The 17010-nt window shown below is 47.6% G+C and overlaps 1 protein-coding gene across 2 annotated transcripts in view; it reads right to left on the reverse strand.

The window, feature by feature from the left end:
• The window catches only part of LOC138517015 (zinc finger protein 420-like), a 98207-nt gene extending 84361 nt beyond the window's left edge, over positions 1-13846 (reverse strand). The window contains exon 1 of one of the 2 annotated variants that reach the window (XM_069632524.1): positions 13542-13846. The gene's annotated coding sequence lies outside the window, so the exon portion shown is untranslated. Of the gene's footprint in view, positions 1-12771 lie in introns of both variants that reach the window. The other variant, XM_069632523.1, reaches the window with a different exon arrangement.
• Positions 13847-17010: the final 3164 nt, after the last annotated feature.

Raw genomic sequence — 17010 nt, forward strand, 5'->3', positions numbered from 1 at the left:
CTCGTGAATCAAAGCCGCAGAGAACAGAAAGCAATGCACACAACCGGTGAGTTAGCGAAAAACATGAAAGGCCAGTTTGTGCCAAGGAAAGATTGTAGCCGCAACAGTGTATCTCCGAATTGAAGGATGCACGCGTGCTGAGACGCGAAGGAAAGCAAACCTGTAGGGAACTTTAAAGTCAGCGGTAACTGTGAAGCCAGTGATTCAAGTAGCGGAGTGGTCCAGGGAAAGGAAACAACCCACCTGAAAGTCTCAACAAAAAGTTTGATGTTTTGTCATAAAGCGAAAAAATTTATACATTCTGAAATACGCGATAGTCATTATTAGCCCCTGACGAAAGGGGAAGTTAAAAGGTGATTGCTTTAAGAGAAAGATTTCTTTTAACTTTTCTGATTGTGTTGTGGAACTACCCAGACCAAGAGACACTGGGGCAAATACCATAAGGGAGAGATGAAGTGAAAGTCAAAGTGGTCCTGCAGCAGTTTGTAAAAAAAGACTTGCACATTCGAAAGTCTTCGACATCAGTGAAAGGTCTGAGCCCGATTGAGGGAGACCTGGAACATGAAATAGGTTAGGACAAGGGAACCCCCTAACAAATGGGTATAAAGATTGAGGAAGGGAGCCCCTGCAAGTGATGTGCTTGAGAAGTACCAACACCTATATGAATTTTGTTGAACCGTGAAATAACTTATTGATGAACTTAAGTGACTGTAACGTGGAAGGCCAAGCGGGCCTTGACCCAAGTTTTGAACTGCCTTTTTTGATAACCTGACCCAGAGTGTGTCATCCTGTCTACGGGGCCACCTTACTCCGTGCTGTTCAACGTTGGGAGGAGAGCCGACTCATCCATCTTGATCATTTATGTTATAACACTGACTTTCCTTTGCATACACATTCCCGTTGAAACACTTTTTGTATAAGAGATCGGGCAATGTAAGGAAGACATGGTATCAAACAGTGAAGACAGATAAAAGTGATCACAGTTCAAGGGTGGTTATTGAACTTCAAATGGGTTAGTTGAATGCCTATCTAAACCTAAATCTAAGGATGAGAGCAAGCTATGACCATCAAATAATAATAACGCAGTCCTAGTCAAGTCTCTGTCAAATAAAAGGGTCTATACTAATAAACATATTGCCAATCCTTACTTCTAAATACAAAAGGGTGTGGGACAATGGTGTATGCAAAAAGAAAAGTGTACAAAAAATATGTTAAGACGGTTGAGCAGTTGGCCTACCTTCCCCGTGTTTTCAGCACGGGTTAAGTCGGCACGTGTGTGCTTCGCACACCCTCTGGCTTCTTGGCCATGAGGTAACAGTTCAAAACATATGCATCAGAGCCTTCTGCTAAAATCTCTCTCCCAATGCCAGTCTCTTATTGCAGAGGGCCTGATGTAACAAACAAAACAAAAGTTCCTTTCCTTTGTCAGGGTTTTCACATTTACAAGTTCACAACTGGTCTCCCTTGTTCGGGCTCACACCACGGATCCCCCTTGTTCTGGCTCAGACCCCTTGTTCACAATGTTTACAATTGGTTTCCCTCGTTCGGGATCGGACCACGGATCCCCCTCGTTCGGGCTCAGATCCTATTGATATCAGTATCGAAGACGTTCGAATGTGCGATGGGTTAAACCGCTGCAGGACCATTTCGATTCACTTCACACAATTGTTCTCATCAATCTTCTACTTTTGTTTCTCCTGGCGTGATAACTTACAGAGACCTTCAATTGAGCACATCCACGGTGACGGACAAGTCTGTCAATGGTATCGTATCGTTCCTTCTCAAGTTCAAACATTCATCAGCAGTTTAGCTTTACTTGCGTCTTTCATCACACACATTTAACAATGTTCATTCCAGCTTCGGTTATACAATGTTGCCGCTTGCAACCTTGACTTCAACACAGACAGGTCTTGCATCTGTCTCCCCAACTCACTGGCTGTGTGGATCTTTCTGGGGCTTCTTTGTTCTTGGACCCAAAGACGTTTCTACGGCGGCTGCTGCTGCTTCTCCCCGTCTTGGCCAATTACGCGAGAGGACCTTTGGTATCTCCGACACACAATGCAGGATTCTTCAGTCTGGTTTCCTGGCCTTACTCTTTCTGCCTTGAAGGTTTATTGAAAGTAACGGCGTCTTGCCAAAAAGGTCATGGGTAATTCCCTTCTTACGAACCCTTCTTGGTTTGCCGCCTTTCTCCCCTCGTTCAGCTGCCAACTCGAAACCACTGTACCTTTGTGGGTTTTGCCTCGCTCAGAGTGTGCTCTCGTGCTAAGCCCTTTATCCGCGTGGGGAAGTTTAATGGAAGTCAGGCATGGGTGATTGTCAGTAACTGCCTGACCTCGCCTGACCATAGTAGCGTGACATGTCAGACACACTGCTCGGGTGCAAGTCTGTTTTCTCCTAGAGCGGGCTGTGCATGTGAAAGTGTTGGAGAAGGGAAAGGGGGGTAAGCTTCCCACATATCCCACCTGGTAGGATGGGGTAAAAGTGTTAGACTCCCACAAGACCCCTCACCCAGGTGATCCTTCCGCACTGGTCCACCCCCAGGGTCTGGATCCCTGGAGGTGGACCAGTGCAGTCTGGATCCAAACGCGATGACCGTGCCTTGGCCGCCTGAAAAAAGAATCCCTGGGGTCCATAAATGAGAAAGTCCTCAGATTTTTCACAGCAGGCATTAGGTTTTCTAGTATAGGCTATTTTGATTTGACATAGACTGATTGTGTTTTCTTTATTATTTGACAGCAGAGACTACTCCCATCATAGCTATAGAGCACAGTAGGAGTTTTTCCAAACCCCAAGAATTTAATCAAGGTTTTGAAACTTGTAGCTCTTGTGTCAGTGTCATACTTGTGATACCATGCTTCCCTTACAATGGGAAAAGTGAGGGAAACCTACTGTAGAAACTCACGTTGTCCCACTAATATAGTCAGGCAGGGTCAGGCATTTAATAATGACCACTTACACCTGACTCCACTTGACTCTCTTTTCAGGACTGAAGGACAGGCATGTCCTGTTAATTGGAGTATTGAAGGTCAGGCAAACCCAGCCCTGACCACACACCTGCAGCCCATTGATACAACACAGGTGTATAAAAGGAGACAGCTGAGAGAGCAGCAGTTGGGAGAGCAGAAGGGACGCTGTGTGGCTGAGTCAAGCAGGGGATCCCGTCTCAGTCCCAGTCCAATTTTTGTCAGAATCAGAGAGCGAGCTGGGGATGCTGTCCGGACTAGAAAAGCCAAGAAGCAGAGAGTGGCCGGAGCTGAAGGTTGGCGTAGAACGGTGTGCAGATACGCTGGGCCGGTGTCTATGAGGGGCTGCACCATGGCGAGGGAGTCGTGTCTCCAAGGAGGAGGAGGGAGGCTGCCTGCATTCTGCTGGCGGCGTTCAGTAGAATGCTCGTTCCCTTGGGACCTGTACCGGCCCCAAGGGTATCTGAGGGGCAGAAGGCGAGATGCTGACCTCAACCCTGTGTATCCTGAAGGGACAGCCTGTCAACAAGACGCTGCCAAGTGAATTTCGTGAAAATCAATGAGAAAGAAATTTGGGAGTGTGCGTGACTGCAGTGGAGCGAGAGAGAGGCACAAATTGTAAAGCGGCACGAAAAGAAATGGACAGAATGCAAAGAGGCATGAAACAGAAAGCAAGTGAAAAAAGAGTGTAAAGTGACACGAAGCAGGAAAGTGATAGAAAAGAATGCTTTTGAACTTAAATTCCACTATTGTCCATAGGAAGAAGGGCATTGTGGGACTTGTAGTGAAGGGCCATGTTATATGAGAAAGCCAAAGGGATCTTGGGCTTGCATATATGAGAAGGTTAAAGAGGTCTGGGACCCATGTAATAAAGAAGAAATACTTAAAACACCAGCATTGCCTCAGCCAAAAGGAAGCCGGCAGTGTTTCACAGAAAGCCAGAAATAAGAGGGCGTGAGCGACCCGAAAGGAAAACAAGAATAAATGTTTAAAAGTGCAAAGGGTTAAGCGGCACGACAATGAAAAGGACTGGTGCAAGGGTGCACGAAAGTAAAGAAGTAAATGTGCAAGAGGCCCAATGGAGAGAAAGTAAATAAAAAGAAAGTGGCCAGGGGCACTGCAAGCTGAGAGAAAGCAAGACGAAGAATGTGCAAGTGATCACAACCAAGTGAACGATAACCATGGGGTGCAGGAAGCACCTGGGAGAGGAAAGGATAGAAGAGAACCAAGTACAGGAAATACAGAGAGGGGCCAAAGATGAGGGTGCTCGCGTTTGGGATGAGCTAAAAACCTAGCGTTTTCGAAAGTCTCTGATATTATCCCATGAAAAGCTTGTACGTGAAAAGAAAGGTAAACAAGAGAAGGGCACGACTTGACAAGTTGAACTTTTTTGTTTAAAACTGAAGAGGCCTGAGCTTCGGGGTAGTGGAACCCTGAGAGGCCTAAAAGAAACTGTGTTGTTAAATTGAACTTGTGTTTGAAACTGAGGGGACCTGAGCTTGGGGAAGGGAACCCTAAGAGGCCTAACAGAGGTGAACATTTATTTTGTGCAATAGAGAGGCATAAGCCTGGGGAAGGGAACCCTGAGAAGCCTAACAATTTTGATACTGAAGTAATTGAAGCTTGGGGAAGGGAACCCCGAGAAGGTGAAAGAGGAACTGTGTTATATTTCTTTTGTTGTGTTTGAACTTGGACAAGTTGAAACTTGGGGAAGGGAATCCCAAGGAACCAAAGACATTGAAAGTAAGAATATTGCAAGGGCCCCGTGGAGAAGGTTTTACAAACAGCCCTTTTGATTGAACTAATTTCTGTGACATTGACCAAACTACACCTGGTGAATACTTCCTTTTTAAACACTCCCTAACACATTTTTGTGAACAGTGAGGCCCTGAATAGGTTTAGGCACAAGCGGGTTATTGTTTTGGACGTTCAGACATCGACGGCCTTTAGAAACATCATTTAAGGGAACCATCCCTTTAGGGCAGGTCAGGCCTTACACTACTTTAGAAAATAAAGGTTTTGAAACTTAACATCTTTGAGTCTGTGTCAAGAAAGAAAGAAAGAAAGAAAGAAAGAAAGAAAGAAAGAAAGAAAGAAAGAAAGAAAGAAAGAAAGAAAGAAAGAAAGAAAGAAAGAAAGAAAGAAAGAAAGAAAGAAAGAAAGAAAGAAAGAAAGAGTGACCTAGTGGAATGTGACCTGCATGCAATAGGCCAGTGGTGGGAGTGCAGGGTTGCAGGATGTTTTGCTGTGACTGCACGTTAGTTAATGTGCATCTCTTGTGCGTGTGAAGTATAGCAGAGCCTTCAACTGTAGACAGTTGCCCGAGGGGTTGATAGACGATTTATAATACCCATTCCACCTCTTGCACTGAAACACATAGAATAAAATCGGAGATCCACGAAATATGTGGTCCACCTCTCACATAGTCACTGACATAGCAGCCATCGCTGCACCTGAACAAATACTTTGCATTATTTTTATAATCTTTTAAACTAGTCATCTCTGCTAGAAACTGAATAGTCACCTAATTCTATTTACTATTCGCATGCAATGTAATGCTTTTTTTTTTATTTCCATGCTTACAAAATCTGTGGCCTTCTACCTCACTGTGCTGCCAAGCCATTACAAAGGTAGTGGCACTATATGTTAGGGAGAATTCTCATAAAAGTGCCAGTCCCTTCACCTTAGAGACCCCCAGCAACTTTGCTGGATTTTAAGGACTTGATGTTTTTACCTGGAGAGTGTGTGAGCCTTTTTTCCCACTCTCTCGTGTATTTTGATGTGTGTTTTACTCTTGTGTTCTTTGATTATGGAGTTTCAGATAACTTCCAAACGGGTGAAATCCTAGTGGATGAAACAGGTGAAATATGTGGAAGGAACGGGTGGAACAGATGGAAGAAACGGGCGAAATATGTGGATAGAACGAGCAAAGTATGTGGATGGAACGGGATGGAACGGGTGAACTGATGTAGAATAGGTGAAATGAGTGGAACGGGTGGAATGGTAGATCGGATGAAGTAGGTGGATGGAACCGGTAAAGTGGGTGAAACGGGTGAAGTGGATAGAACATGTGAAATGGGTATAATCAGTTAAGTGGATGGAACGAGTGAAGAAGACGTATGTGGATCGATGATGCATGGAGAAAGGATAATACGAGATAGAACGAATACAATCAGCAGTGCATAAATGGTTAGAGTGCATAAAATGGTTGAAGTCCGTGGAACAGACTGGAGCGCTTGGAACCGACTAGAGTGCTTGGTAAGAAGTGGAGTGCATGGAACAGTCGCGAGTGCATGGAACGGACTGGAAAGCATGGAACGGATTGGAGTGCATGAAACGAATCGGAGTGCACGGAACAGATTGGAACGCATCGAATAACGTGGCTTACATGGAATGGTTTGAAAGCACATTGAAACGAACGGCTTTGAGTGCTTGACACGGTTCATGGACAGTCGGAGTACATGCAATGGATGGAGTACATGGAACGGATGGAGTGGGCTCGGTCTCAAGCAGCTAAGGTAAACCCCCATATCTAGATCTCCACGCTTACTCTCTCCTTTACACCACCACTCAAATAGAACACAGCGATACTATGACACCATTCGGTATAGCTGTTCTCATACCATCATTTGCCTCATACTCCCCATCACCCCAACTAAACACTGCTGGTTTCACACCCCCAGCCAGGCGTTCTCCTCAGGCCTAACGCAGCCAAACCGGTCTGGATAAAAACCTGCCAGAACGAACACATACTCCTGATCTCTCAGCCTCCACACCTACAGCTAAGAAGCAGCTATGACACGATTGCCACACCAGCTGCACACATATCCGGTGCTCACACGCACCTTTTGACTCTCTAAATTCTCTCTACTGACCTGAACTTCGGTTCCCGAGGGCGTTCAACCTACCAGCACCTTGAGACCATACCATAAATGCAAAGTAACATAACATAACATGTTTGTTACACAGCACCTTCAGTGCAGTGGCACAGTGGTGTCTTTTAGACTTCCCAAGGTTTAAATACCTTCTCTGGGATGAACTACTGTTCCCCAGAGAATGACAAGTGAAATTGACTTTACTAGAATTTCCAAAACCTAGACCCAGCACACATTATCTTACTATAGAGTGCTGGAGGGGTTACCTAGAATCCCCTGTGTCAAGAAATGCATGTAGCAGTCAAATGCTACCCTTTCCTATTGAAATGGCTGGTGACAGTGGTTTTATAACCAACTACCATGATTTTTCCCGACCGCGAACACCGGTTGCTCAAAATCGGGTGAGTCATGTTTTTCAATATGGCGCCCGAGACTCCTCTGTAGAAACAGATCCCGGTCTTCTTTTTTCGCCGTTTCTTTTTGGAAAGGTCCTTCTATAGTTTGTCTCTGCACGCAAAACTAGGTTTGGCCCTTTGTTCCATCGCCTTTGGCGGGCGTCAGGACTGAAGACCACCTCTGGCGCCTGAGTGTCTGGGGTGGGCAGGAAGTGAGGCAGGTGCCGAAACCTCCCTCTGCTTAGTCTCCTAGGAGACCCAAATACACTCTGGCGTGATTGGCTGGCTGACTGTCCGGCAAGGACGGCCACCCTACTGGGTGAGTGACAGCTAGGCTGGAATGAATGAGAGAAAACTGAATAAAAGACAAGTCTCTTGGCCTGGAAGGCAGAGTCGACCACTGGAACGAAAGAACTGAAGACGAGCTGGAAGAAGACGACTGCTGCAAATCTTGGACCGTTGCTTTGCCTGGTGAAGGCCTGCTGCAAATCCGAATCGCCACAGCTCCCCTCGACAGAGAAGCCCCTTCAAGAACGACTTCTTCCTTTGGGTTGGTGGGACCAATCAACTCGTAAGCCACATGGATACCATTCTCAAGGCTGGTTAGGATTAACCAAGGAGAGGGACACCAGCTTGTGTGCTTGAATTACAGCTACTGGAACTGAAGGAACTCCATTTTGTCTGCGTTTTCCGACAGTCCTGTGCAGTGCAGGAGTCCCCCGACGTCCTCCCTCTTCTCCCCACGACTGAGGCTCAGGAACAGTGAGATCTGGAGGAACTGCCCGGAACCACCGTCTTCAGCTGCATCTTTTTCTTCATGTAAGGTACTGTGCCAACCCGATTGAGAGAACTTACCTCTTGCGGTGAAAGTTTGTGGAACTTTCCCAACTTGCAGGCCTAATCAGCTTGTGACCCCACATATGATGCTTTCTTTCGCAAACTACTTCTGAGAACATTGGCAAATACTTTACCATTTAATACCAGAACTGCTCTTTCCTATCCAGAACACTAGCCCATTGACTTTGGCCTATTGACTTGAATGGACTCTTCTGGTGAACTGAAACTATTTGCACTGTCTAAAGAGTATTTATAATCTGTTTTTATTAACTTGTGCCTTTTTGCTCACTTCTAAGTAACTGAAATGCCATGTTGCTCCTATTTCAGGGGAGCTTAAACTGTCTCAGAAACCTAGTGATTTGTATTATATTGTATTGGTATATAATATTAAGTTGCCTCCTTCTAGTGAATGTTTTCTAAATGATTGTGTAATAAATTTAAAAATCATTTTACCAAGAAACATTGAGTGTAAGTGTCTATTTGAACCACTGTGATTGTAAGACCTCTGAGCAACATCATTTACTGCTCATATTCCCTCTTGAGATAAGCCTGGCTGCTCAGCTCGCTACCAAAAAATGTGTAGTACAGACTTATACCAAAGGTTGGTCTGACTTACACCTGTAGTCCTAATTGTGTGTGGTGGTCCCAGAGGGTACTGCATGCAATTCTGCCTAACACTATACACATATCAAATAACATAACATCTCTTGTTGACATGTTGAAGTCCATTTGGTATAGTAGGGAGTGTCTTAGCCTGGATAAATTCCTTCCTGACTTGAGGACCCCGGTCGGTTTTGTTGCCTCCTTTTACCTTCGCTGATAAAGAGCCAACGCAGCCAGGTCTTCAGGGCTCAGGCCTGCTACATGCTCCCTTTCAATCTTTATAGCCTACCATTGAGTCAGCTAATGGCTTCAATGCTTTGGAATTATGCTGACACCACTTCAATCCTTTGGAGAAGTGCTGGTGACCAAGCTATTATGATTGCTTAACATTTATACAATCCTGGATGTCCAACAAATACCTTACAATAAACCTGGTAAAGACAGAGGTTTTAGTAGTCAATAACAAACTAAATCAATGGAGTTATGCATTCTCTCTTGAGCAGTTCGGGCCTTGCTTGGACATCTCTTCCACAGTACGCAATCTAGGCATCGATGCTGACCTAACACTCGCCACTCAGGTATCTTCAGTGTCCTAATGTAAATAGGTGAACCGGGTTCAATATCATATTTTAACTTAGTGATCCATGCATTTATCTGCATACAAAACCAAGAAAGAGACATGCACATTCTAAGTAGTGGTGCAGTTCAAATACTAATGGCGTGATTATGATCAAAGTAGACGGTGCCTGGGAGTGTCAATGTGGTGTCTACAACATGACATGAACGTTCTCAGCAGCAGAGGAATTAAAAACTCGGACTATAATAATCATCAAAGTATTTGGTGCCTGGTGACCCAAGCGCACTCAGTGACACATTCACTGCGTAAATAAATGCATTTGTAAGTGAATCTGATTGGCATCCAACTACTGGTGACAATTTGGCGTCCTCAATTTTGCTCATGACATATCGCCTGCTAGGAATAATTCGAACAACCCACCTGGTCCTACAATCAGGAATTTAAGCATAGAGTGCTCTGGATGTCACATCTCACACTTTTTACCAACCTCCGATTTTAATGAATTATCTCGTGATGAAGGAACAATTGTGATGCACATAGCAGTGTGCAAACTTTGAGTACATCCACCCTGCAAACTAAACCCGATCGGAGTGTAGGAAGGTGATCAGGTGATGGCAGGGAAAAGGTCAGAAGAAGGGAGAGGAAGAAATAGATGAAGGAGGACTGGGGAACAGAGGAAGGAAAGGAAGAGATGAAGGTTTGGAATGGATCAGAACAGTGGAGAGGAATGAATAGCCTAGAAGAGAAGGAAGAGATATGGGGAGGAAAAGAAACAAATAAGGGTAGAGAACGAAGACGACTGGGGAATAGCAGGCATCAATGAGGGGAGAAAAGGAACAGATTGAGGAAGAAGTTGTAGCTGATCAAGAGAGTGGACGGACTACATCAGTAGAGGATGGAGGGACGGGGAGAGAAAGGAGGGGAGACAGAGAGTTGAAGGAACAGATCGTAGAGAGGAAGCAACAGCTCATGGCAGAAGGTGGAATTGATCAGAGAGGGGAACAGGGGAGAACAAAACAACAATCTTACTAGGCCCTGTGACATTGAGAACATGCAAGTGCATGGGAGAGGGGATGAGTGCATGGAAGGAGGGAGAAGTGGAAAGTGCGGAGCAAAGGAAAAACAGATAAACCATAATATATAAATAAATAAAGGCAACAAACAGTGGTAGTGCAGCCAGCAAGTGGCAAGTGCTGGCTTTAAGGCAGCAGACAGGGAAGGTCTGATAAGTGCAGGAAGAAAAAGGGAGGTGACTGTATGGGTACAGATACAGACCCCAGTGCAAGGGGTGGCCCGGAGGCAGAGCAGGAGCGTGGCAAAGTGAGCCGGTACCTGGGCCCGGAGGACAGAGGGTTGCCAGCCGCAGGATGCAGAGAGAACAGATCAGCAGGGAAGGGGGGGCAGAGGCAGAAGCAATGAGGAAGGTCTTGAGGTGCTTCCGGAACCAGAGATGGTTCTCCTTAAGTTTCAGAGTGGCAGGGAGGATGTTCCAGAGTGAGGCCCCAGCCGAAGACCGATCTACCCCAGCTGATTTCTTTGAAAACCGACTGACCCCTAGGGAGTTAGAGGAACGAAGAGCTCGAGAGGGGGGGTATTTGCAGAGGGATAGCTGAAGGCATTTTGGACCCAGGCCCCAGAAAGCCTTGTGGACAATGCAGAGGGTTTTGAATGTAATCCTTTCATCCACTGGGAGTAAATGGAGAGATTTCAGAGATGGACAGACACCGTGCCAGGGCTTGAGGCCAAGGACAAGTCTTGCAGCCCTGTTCTGGAGCAGTTGCAAAGGGCGCAGAGTAGAGGCAGGTAGATTTAGAAAGAGGCTGTTACAATAGTTCAACCTGGAGAGAACCAGAGTTTGGGGGACAGTGACCTTCTGGGGAAAGGAGAGGAAAGGCAGAGTACCTTTGAGGAGGTGCAGTAAAAAGTTTGACTTTTTAGAGACGTCAGAGATGTGAACGGAGAAGGAAAGTGTGGAGTCAAAGATGACCCTGAGGTTCTTAGCCTCCAAGGTAGGGGTAGGAGGAAGGCTGGCCAGAGAGTGAGGGGAAAGGATGGTGCAGGTGTGCTGATGAGGAGGATCTCCGTCTTGCTGGCATACAGACAAAGATCGTTGGCAGCACACCAATCTTGAATGGCAGTTAGTCAATCAGAGATGAGGGAAGGAGAGGAGGTGGCCGAGGGCAGCCTGAAAAATGAGTTGAGTGTCGTCAGCGTAGCACTGGAAAATTGAGCAGAAAATGGCAATGCAGTGGGCGAGAGTTGCCAGGTATTGGTTGAAAAGCCAGGGCGAGAGGTTAGACCATTGTGGAACGCCACAGGTAGAGAGGGAGATAGATGATGGGAAGGACAAAAGTTGGACCTGGGATGGTCAATCAGAAAGGAAACAGGTCAGCCAGGCCAGAGCCTGATCTGTGATACCCAGGTTATCAGAGAGACGGTTGAGCAGGATGGTATGGTTGACCGTGTCGAAGGCAGAAAAGAGATCAAATAGGATGAGGACAGAGGGAATGTTAGAGTCAAGGTTGGGGAGCAGATCTTCACGGATGTTCAGGAGAGCATCCTTGAGGGGGTTGGCTGAAGGAGGATCAGCATGCACAGACGGAGAGGGGAGAAGAGGAGAGGGTGGACAGGATGTCATGGGTTTTAGAGGATGGAGGGACAGGAGAGAGAAAGGAATAGGCAGAGATAAAGGAACAGATCATGGGAGAAGATCGAATTGATCATGGGAGAAGATGGGATCGATCAGGGGGGAGTGTAAGGAATAGATCAGTAGTAGAACGTGGCAAAGATCAGGGGCGCGAAAGGAAGCAATAATGAAGAGCAGATAGGGAGAGGAAAGAAAAGATCGAGTGAGGGGAACAGATCTGCGGTAGAGGAAGAATTTATCACAGGAAGGAAAACAATAACCCATTATCAGTTGTGGATCAATATTGGTAATATGATAGTTATAGATAGATTGGGGGTACAAAAAAAAAATGAATACCAAAAATAGTGAAAAATAGTTTTAAATAGCAAGAAGAGTAATGGCACACAACCAAGTGAGTTCAATGAAAGAAGGTAGGTATCAGTTCTAATATGTTGGAGGTGTTCTTCTTTAAGGCAGTCATATTCAGCATTAAGGTGCAGTAAACATCCCATATCAAATGTCAGGTCTTTCTTTTTGTGTAGCTATAGCTTGCACCTCCATATATATGTATACTGTACAGAACCCAGTTTACTAGATGGTACTGAAACAATGTATTTGTTGGTTTCATTTTTTTAATTCTTTATTTCCTTTAAAACTTCATCACTGTGTTGAATAAAACTGCCCTGAAGAAGTGCACATCCAAACAACCGAAACACGTGTTGACATGCTCAGAACCCTCAGTAATATCTGAGTGCACAAACCGTTTAATTGAATATTACCATAAAATCAAGTATCTCAAGAACAGAATACTATTTGCTTACTAAACTATATATACTTAGCGGAGAGCATGAAGTGCAAGAACAGGCTCAGCTATTTTTGGGGAATTAAATACCTTGAAGAACGGGTTTCAGAGCTGTGGAAGCGGACACAATCTCAAGGCTCTTAATGTGAGGTCTTCGTGCTTGGCATGTACTGTTCCTGCCGCCTCCGGTTACAGCTTGATTTGCTGCTTATGTGCTCAGCTGCATCTGCTGCTCCTGCTGGCTCTGCGCATAGCTTGATCCAATGGCTCTGCACACATCTGGATCTGCTCCTCCTGTCTCTACAGACACCCAGATGTGCTGCCTCTGCACAGACCTGGATCTAATTATGCACACATCTGGTTCTGCGCCGCCTGCTGCCTCTGCACAGATGAGTCTGTTTATGCACACAGCTGGCTCTTACTCTCCACACTGTTGGGTCTGGTGCCTTTGAACACGGCTGGAGCTGCTGCTGCTTCTGGACATGGTTGGATCTGCTCCCCCTGTTGGCTCTAGAGACACCCAGATGTGCTGCCTCTGCACACAGCTGGATCTAATTATGCACACAGCTGGATCTGCTCTGCCTGCTGCCTCTGCACAGCTGGATCTAATTATGCACACAGCTGGATCTGCTCTGCCTGCTGCCTCTGCACAGCTGGGTCTGATTATGCACACAGCTAGGTGTGCTGCAGCTTGCACAGCTGGATCTGCTGCCTCTGCACAGCTGGATCTGCTGCCTCTGCACAGCTGGATCTGCAGCTGTTCTGGCGTGTCTGGACACGGCTGGCCCCCTGTGCAGACTGTCTCTTTGCCCACTACTAGGATCCGTGAGGCCTTGTGCACCTCAGTGCAGCACGCTTACCTGTGTAGAGCTGGCAATGCTCTGCCACTCCTCTGCACAGCTGGCCGTGTGCCTCGTACACACGATCTTTCCCCTGAAAAGTAGTCTCTGGTAATAAATTATTGACTCGTATCAAGCCAAGCAAGGCGCATCAACAATAAGAAAAAAACGATTGAAGGTGCGGAGCCAAGACGTTCAGTCAAACCGGAAAAACGGGCGAGAACGAGCTACCTGGAATGTCGAGGAAACAGAAGACGGACAAGAGTCCCTGCCGCTTCCGAGATGGGAATGCGGGGGCCATCTTGGAGCGAGTCTTCTCCCGGAGAGGGGCCCCTTCCCAGATGTGAATGCGGAGGCCATCTTGGAGTGGGTCGCCTCCCAGAGAGGAGCCGCTTGCCAAGTGTGAATGCGGCGGACATCTTGGAGCGAGACTTCTTCCGGAGAGGAGCACCTTCCCAGATGCGAATGCGGCGGCCATCTTGGAGTGGGTCGTCTTGCGGAGAGGAGCGCCAGCGGATTAATCACAACCTCTGTTACTCGACAACAAATATATCAAACAGCAAAGCAACAACCGCATCCCCAGCCCCAGGTCAGCCGACACATAGTGGTGCCACGGCGGCGAGACTACATTGAGGTTCTGCCCCTGCAGGCCAGTACGTGCCGCTCGTCCTTCTTTTGTGTTGCACGCGTTCTCCCGCTGCGTGCCTCTTATACTTTTCCATATTTTCTTCGCTCTCCGTGCTTCGCATGGCATGAGCTGAAGGTAATCTTTCTTTTCTGTCTATGGTTTAGGGTACCTTCCCAGAGCACCACGTGACATGTTGTTCCTAGTGGTCAGCAGGGGATGGAGCCTGAGAGCTCTGTGGGGCTGGGCCTAACACGGGGTCTGATGCTTCCTTCATCTGCCGGGCAAAGTGGTGGCCCGAGGGATGATTGCATAAGTGCCAGCATGATCCATTCATGAGCCACTAGTCCAATCCTGGTTTTACGTATGTTTTATGTAGATATTACAAGTATTATTTTAATATTGGTTTGGAATGTGTTTAGAAATGTATTTCATAAAATCTTTTGTTAAAGGTGTAAATTAATTTTTACTACCAAATACAAAATAAAAAAAACAATCCTGGTTTTAGCTTGCCTTTTTTTTTTTTTACATTTATAAAGCGCTCACACAGCCTGCAGGCATCGAGGCGCTGTTACAAGAATTGTTTGTTTTTCTTAGTTGCTAATTGTGTATTTTTTTTTTGTCTTAGTTACATATTTATAACGCGCTTAAACACCCAGCGATTTCTAAGCACAGACCCGGGGATTGAACCTGTGTTGCTTCGTGTCGTCTTGCTTCCAAGACACGCACGCTGCCGCTGAGCTATCCTCCCGCCTTCTGGGGCTTAAAGTGCTGGGCTTATATGATGATAGGTTATTTAAAACGCAGCTAATGCCTAGAGGTTTCTAAGTACGGACAAGGGCATCGAACCTGTGGAGCTCCACGTCATCTTGCTACCAAGGCGAGCATGTAGCCCCTGAGCTATCCTCCGGAGATAATGGGGAAATCCCCTGTTCCCATGCACAGGACTCAGTAAAAGAGACCACACCCACAAGAAATGTGTTGTCGTGCGTTAACGGACAAAAAGATAAAATAAGTGTTCTCATTAGGCCCTCATGATGAGGGTTTGTGTATGTGTTCCCAGAGACAATATGAACACAAAGATTCTACCAAGTGTGGCGCTGCCCGATGACGGGCGCGCACGCGGCGGCGTGACGTTGCACGCCGTCGCGTGCAGTATAAATAAACGGGGCGTTTCCCGGCCGCGTTAGAGCGACCGGGAAGCTCGAACCAAGACGGACGTGTTGGTCTACGTTGTTGGGGCCAGGGCTTACGGTGAAGCGCGCGGGGGGCGCCAGTCACCCTCAACAGTGGCGACGAGTGGGGGAAACGATGCCCGGGCCCGGCGGTGATCATCGGAACGAGGTGTCAGAGGCGAGAGCGGCAAGAATGGAGGCCGGGTCGCGCCCCATAAAGACTGAAGAGATCTGCGCGATGTGGCGAGGGGGAAGAGGTGCTAGGAGGTATGGCGGAGGGCACACGGGACAGAGCTGGGAGGGCAGGAGAGATTTGCCAAAAATGCGGATACGACCTGCCTCACCCAGCGGAGTGCCCTGCAGCTGGAAAGACATGTGGACGGTGCGGGTTGCCAGACCACTTCTCAAGGGTGTGTAGGGCGGCCTTGCCCGTACTGGTGCCAAGGGGTCAGGGCCGAGTGGTCGCCATTCGCCAAGGTCGGCCGTCCAAAGTCGCCCAGGTGGGCCAGGGCGAGGAGGAGGCTCAGGCAGAAGAAGCAGAGGAAGAAGGTGAAGAGAACATATTCTTTGTCTCAAGTGTGGAGCTCCTAAGAAGCAGGAATCAACGTCAACCAAGGTGCGTGGTCGAAGTGAACCAGTCTCCGATCCCTGTACTCGTGGACACAGGGGCATCGGTGAACGTCATGGCCCGAGAACATTACAACGCCATGGATCGGCTGCCCAGGCTGGTCACGCCAAAGGCCCGCATCATCGCGTTTGGTGGTGTGGAGCCCATCCCTCTGGACGGGGCCTTTGTGTCAAAAGTGGAACACGATGGCTCCCACATCACAGCCCGCTTCTATGTGACACCAGTGAGTAAGAACACTTTGCTAAATTGTGCAGCGGCAGAGGCTCTCGGCATCGTAAGCTTCGCGTACCTACCTGGAGGACATTAATGACTTGCTGGAGACGCATCATGCCCTATTCAAGGGGATTGGGCAGATGGACGGGGAGCCGGTGCGGTTGCACATTGATGAGTCGGTACAGCCGGTGGCCCTCAAACATCGGAGGGTACCTTTCCACCTCCGTGAGCAGGTAGACAAAGAACTGGACAGCCTCGTTGATCTAGACATTATCGAGAAGGTGGAGGGACCGACTCCCTGGGTGTCCCCCATAGTGGTGGCAAGGAAACTCAAACAACCGGGCGCAGTCAGGATCTGCGTAGACATGAGGATCCCCAACAAGGCCATCAGGAGAGAGAGGCACCTCACACCGACGCTGGATGACATCATCGCGGAGGTGCAGGGTGCTCGGTTCTTCTCGAAGCTCGACCTCAGGGCCGGATATCATCAGGTCGTCCTCCACCCCGACTCAAGGTACATTACCACCTTCACCACGCACCGGGGACTATATCGCTACAAGAGGTTGAGTTTTGTGGTGTCCTCGGCCGCGGAAGTATTCCAGAACATCATTCGGGGTGCCCTAGCCGACCTCGAGGGCGTCCTAAACATAAGCGACGACATTCTGGTCTTCGCGAGGACCGAGGTGGACCACCTGAGGTGTCTGGCGAAAACATTCGAGAGGCTGCAGTTGCTGGGACTCACACTGCATAAGGAGAAGTGCGAATTTCTGCGCCCCTCCCTGGAGTTCTTCGGGTTTGTGTTCAGGGAAGGGGGGGTGTCTCCTGACCCCAGAAAGGTACTGGACATAC

The sequence above is a fragment of the Ambystoma mexicanum genome, chromosome 6q (genome assembly GCF_040938575.1).
Source record: "Ambystoma mexicanum isolate Mex_15411 chromosome 6q, UKY_AmexF1_1, whole genome shotgun sequence".
In the NCBI taxonomy this organism is placed as follows: Eukaryota; Metazoa; Chordata; class Amphibia; order Caudata; family Ambystomatidae; genus Ambystoma; species Ambystoma mexicanum.